The sequence below is a fragment of the Pinus tabuliformis genome, chromosome J, assembly GCF_031772625.1.
Source record: "Pinus tabuliformis cultivar Carrire ecotype Pingquan chromosome J, CPIR1, whole genome shotgun sequence".
Taxonomy (NCBI): domain Eukaryota; kingdom Viridiplantae; phylum Streptophyta; class Pinopsida; order Pinales; family Pinaceae; genus Pinus; species Pinus tabuliformis.
The window spans coordinates 925437146-925446978 of record NC_142295.1 but is presented as its reverse complement, the minus strand read 5'-3'; positions in this window follow the sequence as shown (position 1 = coordinate 925446978).

The following is a 9833-nucleotide window of genomic DNA, read 5'->3' as shown; positions in this document are numbered from 1 at the left end:
TGATTCCATATATAAATATTTTAAGGGTAAGTTAAGGACTAGATGGCTAGGGCCTTATGTCATAGAGAAATGTCATGATAATGGCTTAGTGCATATTAGAACCATTGATGCAGAGGCCATGCCTTTAGTTGTTAATCGACACAAATTGAAGGTTTAAAATAATCCATTGTCAAAGAAAGAATTCATTGATGGCATCAGTAAGATAGTGATGGTGGTGGAGCAAGTCTCAACTTCTACCTCATTAAGTCATTGAAAAAAGAAAAAAGAAAAAAAAAGGAGACTCAGGTGAAAACCTCCATGAGGCACCTGAGTCCCACTGTTCGGTTGAAAACCTCTTGAGGTGAAAAGGAAATAAAGAAATAAAAAGATCTCTGGGTGAAAACCCCTTTTGAGGCACCTAGGGCAAGCAGCTAGGATGAAGACCTCTTGGAGGCAAACTAGTTTCTTTCAAAAAGAAAAAAACAACAAAAAAATAGAAATAAAATAAAATTAGAAAAGGAAAAATGTGAAAATATTGTTTATAGGTCAGCAGGAGGATGATCAAAGAAAAAAGAAAAGATCAAAAGGGACCTATCAAGTTCATGTTTTTATTTCTCCATTCATTATCCTTCATCATTCCATAATTCCCTCCATTTTTCTACTTATTTAGCTCATTTTACAAGGGTTTTGTGTTTTCTACAGGATTCCCTGTAAACCTACAGGATTCCCTCAAAACCTACAAGATGATCATGTAGGAATTACAATGTCTTGGGAATCCTAAAGGAAGTAACCCTAGAGCAAGGGGATGACCTACCCATGTCAAAAAAAAAAAATCTACTTCACCATCGAATCACCATACCCCTATCCACAATGATCACCCTTGCATTCATAAAAAAAGGCCATTTTCAAAAATTACAGTTTTTAAAGAGAAAATAGAGAAAAGAGGATGAAGGAAGAGAACAAGGGGACAACACCTGAAGGCTATTTTCCTCATTCACAAATCCCTACACCCCTTCTCTGCCCATCCCAACCATCCTCATGCTCTAGAAGTGGAAAATGATTATTTTTTTAGGGAGAGGCAACTATAGGACATCCTGTATGAAATCCTGTAGCATCCTATCCCACGAAACAAAAAAATCATAGGTTGTAGTCAGCTTCAAGCATGGAGATCCAGAGGTCAAAGAAGCTCTTCTAGAGCTTAGAAGCAACATCAAGATCATTAACATCACCACCAAGTAACTACACATCAAAAAAGAGCATCAAAGGATAATCAAAAGAGAGGAGAAAAGCACATGTAGCTAGTACACAACAAGGACTTCATTCTTAAATAAACAACATCAAGGCATCATTACCATAGGTAAGTATCTCGCTTCCACTCTCTCGTTAGCATAATATGATAAAAAATGTAAAAGTTGTGAAAGAGTTTGTTTATAAGCGAAAGGTGGCCAGTTAACTTGGCCACCTTCACTCAGTCAACGAGGAGAAGATAGTTAGTCCTTACACATGTGGCAACAATCAAGTCAAGGAAAAGGAGAGATGAGGTCGAAAGTGGTTAAGCTACAGATGCCTGAAGTGGGAGTTGATTATGAGGTGAGGAGAATGATGATGTGGTAGTGGGATCAACGGTCCAAAAATAGATATTCGTACCTCGACTTCTAGCACACCACCCCACTCAAATAATCCATATGAGGAAATAAGTGTTGATCCCCATGAACAATCACATTCTTGAGGCTACACAGTAGCAAATTTTCTCTCGGCCCTCAAGAAGTCTACAGGAAAGGAAAACTTCATTTTTTCCCAATGCAGGAGCACCTACAGGATCCTACAGGATCCCACAGGAGATCTTATAGGATACAGAACACCTATAGGATTGGTAGTGAGCATTTCTACAAGGGAAAAACAAAGGTCGGCTTCATCAGTAGTGATAATGAGGTAGGCTCTATACTTTCCCATAATTTCCAAGTGAAAAGAATATAGAAAAGTCTTCTATTGCGTTGAAAAAGATTACAGTCTAGGGGAATTGAATACATATAATTTTCAATTAAAATTCCTTATTCATTAAATTTGATATCATATATATACAACCCTCCATCCATTAGAGAAAATGATAGGGATGTTTAATAAGAGGGAACCCATCAACTCAGTGAGGATTCATTAGCACCCTCCTATACTAGAGATATTCACAAGGCACAATTGGATGGGTTTCTTTGAGAAATTGAGGGGATATGATGATGAATTAGCCATATATTTTGCTCTCTCATCATTCCACTGACTAGGACCTGTTATCGGGAAAAGTGTCTATCTAGATCTGTTCTATCCCACTAAGGTGTGACAGCAACCTTAGAAACAAACAGAGAAAACTACTTTTGTATTCTTCTTTATGAACTATAAACGAAGAGGAATAGGATGAACCAACCTGTGTCTTGTGCTAGTCCTTTGATCCAATCTCTCTCCTCTTTGACAGCTTCTAGCTACATGCTCTCTCACTTGCCCAGCTTCACCAAGTTCCTGCAAGATCACAGAAGAAAGAAACTATACAAAGACATGGGTTTATATTCATAAATAACTTAGGATCAGATTTAAGTTAACCATACAAATGTAACAAGCATCAATGAAACACAAGCATGGAGAAGAAACTCAAATATTTTTATTGATATACAAGAAGATACAGGAGGAGTTACAACCGATGATTCCTGACCCAGCATCAACCTCCCAGCAAAGAAGTCCCTTCTTCAACCCCAACAAAGCATAGATCACCCAATTCTCTGATATGTATCTCAAAACCAAGAGCAATTCCTTACAATGTACAATATTCCAGCCTCTGGATCTCTTGGATGAGGGATCCATATATAGATGTATGCAAGGAGGATGAGTCAGCTCATGAATTGATTAGTGGCTTCTCTCTGTTAGTTCTTGCTTCCACTTGGAGACTAAGAGCCTCTTACTCATCCTTGGTCGAATTCAGTGAGGCAAGTGTCATTGGAGCAGATTCTAGAAGCTTCCATTGTCTCTCCACCTCGTGGAATGACTCTGCCACTTGTCATTTCCCGCTCAACGCACCCTGGTAGTGCATTTAGGTGTGTTGCAATGCACCTAGCTAGTGGACTTAGGTGCTATGCAACGCACTTGGCTAGTGGAGCAGCTGAAATGATCCTGATTTGACTAGTTCTGAGTAGTTTCTGGTGGAGAACTTCTGGGAGAAGCTGTAATTTGTTGACCTTGTTCCTTTAGGAGTTATAACAACACTTTTAGGGACTTAGGAGCCCTTGGTTTATGGACATTTCATGGTTAGAGCTGTAAGGCACAAAAATGTCTATAACAGTTGCCCCCTAAAGTATGAGGCCGTTTATCGGGTGAAATGCTTTATTAGGAGGATCCGAAGTTCTTTCAATGCTGGGAGGAGACCTGTAATAAGATACAATACAATACATTATCTTCATACTGTTTTCATGATCTAGCTGAGGCGGGCATTCCCATGCTCAGCTTTATAAATTCATTTTCATGTACATAGGACAGACAATCGTCTGATAGTAGACTGATGATTCTGATAGAGCCATCATCCTTTTGGTAGGATGATTATCTGTGCTGCAATGCTGTACATTTCAATGTCTTTGTTTTCCTGAATATATATCACAGCCCGGATGGATGAAACTAGATTCGGGGTCTTCAATCTTGTCCGATCTTCACTCGATGTACAAGTCGATCCATGTGAGAAATGTTTTGAAGTCGAACATGGAAAGACATCGCTTTATTACCAGTCAATGATGTAAATTGTTAACAAGCGCGAGAGGAATCACAAATAATTATAATGACCGTCAAGGTACCACAGTACAATTCACGTGGTGTGAATAAAGGACTTGGCGTCGAACACCATGCAAAATCTTTTGGTCGAAGGTCATTGATGTATACCTGTCGCCGAAAGTGAGAAACTTGCCATTAAGGCATGCAAGCTTCAAAGTACTGAATGGGGTGTTCCTAGACCAACTTCTTGGATAATGAGCTGATGTCGACAAGAAGTGATCCGTCATAGGAGGGCCTTAATGAATCCCACATCAATGACACGGAATGGAGCAAATGATTTTGATGGAGGTGAAAACGATCTGATGATATATGGTTCAGGGTAGCGGTCATGAAAGAATGGAGTATAATGTATGGTAGTGGGCAGGACACAGGTGGCCTTTCTGGATGACTTCTCTTGAACATGTCGGCGACACTTATGTGATGGATTGGTAGCATTAACCCCAAATGTGGATGGTATGGAGAGACCATGGCGATGTGACCGGTGAATGGAACAACCCAACCCGACTCAGGCACGGAGTGGAAGTGTCATGTTCAAGAGCGACTTGCTACCAATAAAGTTTCTTTGAGTTTTCTTCCCAATTTTTCCCCAGTCATTGCTGACCAGTACCTCTTTATTTTTGTCAAGCTTGACGAGAATAACATATGCTTGTTCTATAATTTGCCTGTCGGGCAAACCCATCGCTATGTTTTAACGAGCCTAGCGATAGTGAAACTCGTTCTCGTCTAAAGACAAGTTTGTCGCTATTAATCTTTTTAACGAGTCTAACGACAAAGATAACTCGGTCCTTTTCATTTTTAGAGAGTCTGAAAAGGTACGTAAAGGTAACTCCGAAATTCCTTTTTCGTCATCTAATCCCTTAAGTCCGAAAATGTATAAAACAATACAGAAGGGATGAATTTTCGATTAGCTTTAACAAGCCGAACAAAACAAGCGCTCGATATTTTTGTGCAATAATCCCTCAGGCCCAAAAAGATTAAAATCTATAGAAGGGATAGCACTTCCTGTCGCTTTAACGAGCTGGAAGGCCAAAACTCGGCAATCTTTTCATATCTTACGAGTCAGTTGAAAAGAGCTTAAAGAAGACTCGTCTTTTGAGGAACGAGTGATAAAATGGGTAGTAGCTAATTCCAGGTAAGGTTTGGAATTTTCCAATCACGGCAGTGTCACAAGGATGGCTAGTGAAATCACTCTTCGCAGTTGTTCCTCAAAATGGGTAAACAATCAAATGGAGGTGAATGATCGGCCAATGGAAAAGTGGAGGTGACGGTGCAAACATGACCAAGGCTTTAATGGCTGAAATGTTTCATTCACGGTGGTTATTTACTGGGGAATAGTTCATTTTTTAACGAGCTTAAATGCGGGTGGAAACATTTTCTCATGTCTTATGTTTATTTTTTAACGATCTTGAACTATGCGCTAAAACTGCTCGATTAGATGGTCTTGTTTTGATTTTTACCATAGATAGCTTTGTCCTTCCAAAGATCGTATTGTATTTTCAACTGTTTCATCAAACTAGTTAGAAATGAACAATATTTGCTTGAAAACGAGATTAAAACGCTAATATTTTAGTTTGAACTACGTAAAAGTAAATAAAAAGTGTTTTTTTACCTCTCATTTTACCATTTCGTTTGAACTTAGTTTGTTGGAGCTTTGGAGGTGCTTTCCCCCTCGATTTTCATCAGTTGATTTCGGGAGATTCTGTGGACGATTCTCGGCGCCGTCTGGACCAGGTAGGAGCTAAACCTGAGCTCTTTCATTTCATGGTTTCCTTTTTGCATTTTGTGCCTTATTCCCTGCTTTTCTGAGCCCCTGGGGTTTGAGGGATTCGTTCTGCCATCAACGCACCCCCAGGGTATCGAAACCTGCGTTGAATGCTGGCCTGTATGAAGGCAGTTTGACATTCAACACACCTGGAACACTGCTGCAGGTGCGTTGGGCGCAGAAAGGGAATTTGTTGCACAATTTTTGATGGAATTTTTGCCTGTTTCTCATCAAAATCAGGATCTAACTCTTCTCTTGTTTGTTTTTCGGAGATCTTGGAGCAAGATGACCCTTACATGGCGAGAACGAGAGCATGAAGAAGAGGACATGGTTGCCCTACATGATCCAGTTACAGTGAACGCGCTGCGGGATTGTGGCTTACTGAAGTTCTTCCGCATTTCTAGCATGAGACAGCAGATCAACTTACTGCAGTATTTGCTCGATGCTTGGGATCCTATCAATCAGGCTTTCCAGATTAGGGGCAAATCTATCCCCTTGACCACAGTAGACATCTATTTCTTGACTGGCTTGTCGAGGCGGGGTGCCCCCATCTCTTTGTCAGGTTTGGCTCGAGGAGGCGATTCTGTGAGAGATCATGTCCACCGGTATTGTAGAGAAGGATCTCAGCCGAGTAAAGACGGCAAGATCATCATTCGTGATGTTACTGACAGGTGTCTTAGGACTATTCTGTTTACTTTTGGTAGGATGGCCGGTAGTGCGTCTCTTCATGTAGCCAACAGATCCTATATGCAACATGCCTTGGAATGCCTCCAGCCGAAGGTGTTCAACTGGTGCGACGCAGTACTTCTTGTGATGAAGGAATAGTTGACCAAGATAAAGAACGGGAGATTGAAGAACTTTGGGTATGGTTCTATTTTGACCGCCTTTTCCTTGGAGAAGATACCACTGATGGAGCCGCAGTACATTGCACTCGACTTACCTTCTCCTACTGAACCACGTATGCAGAGATGGGTTGACCACATGTCTAGGCATGCTGGCCAATCTCAGATTTCATTTTCTGATACCTTCTTCAGGTGGTTTGATTGTCAGGAGATGGTTTATGCCGAGTATCCATATGCTGGCATGGACTTCCGGGGAGATCCAGATTTAGTACTACCGGATGGCGAGCAATGGGGTGCTATTGGTAAAATCTCTAACCATATTGTTGTTTATTGTTTTTGTTTATAATGTACTTGTGCTTTGTTCTATCAAGACTCTAATCAAACTCATGTGTACATGCAGATGTTGGTCCTGTTCGTCCAGTAGTTCGCCTGAGAGTACCAGTTGTTGCCCCAGCAGGAGAGGCCGCCAGAAGGGCTATTCTTCGCGACCTCAATGTGGTCGAGACTCTCACAGCTTTGCAGGAGCAGGTTGAGGGCCTCACTCTTGGTATACCAGATGTGAGGACTGATGAGCTACCTTTGCGATTACAACGACATACTACTGGTGTGCCCAGACGATGGACCCGTCTCCTACGCATGATCGCATAGGCTGTGACTTGCTATCACGAGCATCATTAGACTAGGGTGCCCCCTAGCATTTTGAGTTTTTGGGTCGCGTGACCGATTTTTTCTTGGTTACAGAACATTATATGTAAACCATAAACAGCTATATATATTTTTGATTTTCGGAGTTTTATTCTGGTTGAGTTATGTGATCCACATGTAAAAAAATGATGATGTGTTTCCTTTTATAAATGTTGCAAATTTCTATCTAACACATAGTTCGCTAATGAGTCGGTTAATGTGTTTAAGTTTCTGGAAATATGTTGGTATTGAATAAGATCAAATTGTCTTTCCAAAATCTTAACCCTTAGGAACATGCGATAAATAGCTGGGCTTCAGACGGAATATATACCATTGAGTTGTAGTATTACGAGCTGTGAGTCTAGCCTGACAATTAGTCGGCGTATACCATGAGAAATGGCATCAGAGAGAAGTTCTATAAATGCGCTATACTTAGCGATATTGTTCGTTGATCGACCAATACATACACCTCTGAAACTTACTAACTCACCGCTTGGATCAAAAATGGCCTAGGCTGCGGAGGACAGGTTCCGCGAACTACGACTCGCTCTGTCGGCATATCCAACACATGGCTCCAATGGGTTTGACATCTGCAATAAATGTAAAAAGGGTGGATTACTCGACCAAAACAAACACTTTAGCGAAAAAAAAAATATAACAAAAGCATACTGGTTACTACTACGCGTAGTAACGCTTGAGGTACAACCCATTACGAGGTTGCGCCAGTGGAATTCCGTCGTAATACATCAACTCGTAGGCTCCCTTTGCTAACACTCGCTTAACAATATAGGGGCCCATCCATAAAGACTTAAATTTACCTGCTCCCAATTTATCAGATTCTTGGTCGTAAAGCAAGACCAAGTCACCTTCTGAGAAGACACGGGGTTTGACATTTTTATCGAACTGCACCTTGACTCGTTTCTTATGGGCTTCATTAGCCAACGCGGCGTCACAACGGGTTTCATCCAATTGGATTAATTCCAAGAAACGAGCCTCTTCTTCTGAAGTTCCGGGGAGGAGATCAATTGCGAGTTTGAGAGACGAGATTTCACACTGGACTGGTAAGACTGCTTCCAGGCCATATACCAGTTGGAAGGGTGTGAACCCAGTTGCAATACTTACCGATGTTCGGTAAGCCCACAAAGCTGATTACAGGATTAGGTGCCATCTTCTTTTGTGAACTCCGATCATCCTTTGCAGCATGCGTTTCAGGACCTTGTTGATCGCTTCAACTTGTCCGTTGGCCTGCAGATAATATGGAGTGGAGCTATCGTGAGACAGCCCTAGTTTGGCAGCTAATTCAACCATCATGTGATTGCGAAAATGTGATCCATGATCTGTTACTATAGCCTGTGGTACGCCGAATCTGGTGACTACATGATTGAAAAAGAAAAGGGCAGCTATTTCACCAGTATTATCTAATGTAGGCATCGCCTCGGCCCATTTGGTAAAATAGTCAACTGTGACTATGATATACCCATGCCCCCCGGTCAAGGTGGGGTTACATGTCATGAAATCGATGCCCCATTTGGTGAATGGCCCAACATCAACTATTGGCTGTAGAGGTGTGGGTGGTCTTCTGGTTTTGTTATCAAAAATTTGACAAGCATGGCAACTTCTGACTGCAGTTATGCAATCTTTGAACATTGTTGGCCAGAAGTATCCTGCTCGTAAGATTTTTTGTGCTGTAGCATATCCAGATTGATGCCCCCCACACGCACCTGAATGACACTCATTCAGGACTTTTTCGGCCTCCTCATGGGTGAGGCACCTTCTCAGAACTGTATCGATACCACGACGGTAAAGTGTATCACCAACGATCATGTAGTCTTTTGCTTGGTATCATATACGTTTTTGTTCAGAGTGGGAGGTGTTTGGCCTGAATTTTTGGGTTTGGAGATAAATGATTATATCCCCATACCACTCATTGCTTGTAGATATCAGAAACAAACTTTCATCCACGATTGATTCTTCGGATGTTTCATCGTTGGACGACGATGGGAGATCGCATAATAATTCTGCGAAAACTAGAGCTTTCTTTGACTTGGATTTTACAAATTCCAGATCAAACTCTTGAAGGATTGCTATCCATTTTGAATATTTTCCCCCCAGCAACTGTCGCGACAATATATAAGTCATGGGGTTGCAATCTGACAGAATGGTAGTCTTCCGAAAGAGGACATAGTGTCAAAATCTTTGTATCGCTTGAACAGCTGCAAGCACTAGTTTTTCAACATAAGAATATTTTATTTTTGTATTATTTAAGTTCTTACTTAAATAATATATAGGATTTTCAATTCCATCGACTTCTTGAACTAAAACCATTGCAATGGTCGTATCTGCTTCAGCCAGATATAGGTTAAAATCTCTTTGATAATCGGGGGCGTACATTAATGATGCTTTCATTAGGGAATCTTTTAAAGCATCAGAGGAAGCTTGCGCGACCTGATCCCAGACAAAGGGTACCTCCTTTTTCAAGAGACGAGTATAACCTTTAGCAAGTTCAGCGTAATTTGTAATGAACCTCCTCAGAAAGTTTTCTTTCCCTTGGAGTTTCTGAATTTGAATCAAATTCAAAGGTGGAGGCAAATTTATGATTGCCTGGACCTTACACAGTTCGAGTTGAATCCCATCCTTGGAGACTACAAAGGCAAGTAAACGACCAGAACTGACGCAAAATACACATTTGTGCGGATTGAGTCGTATCTTGTAGTGTCGGCAACGTAGAAATATCGCTCTTAAATGCTTCGGATGATCAGTCCGCT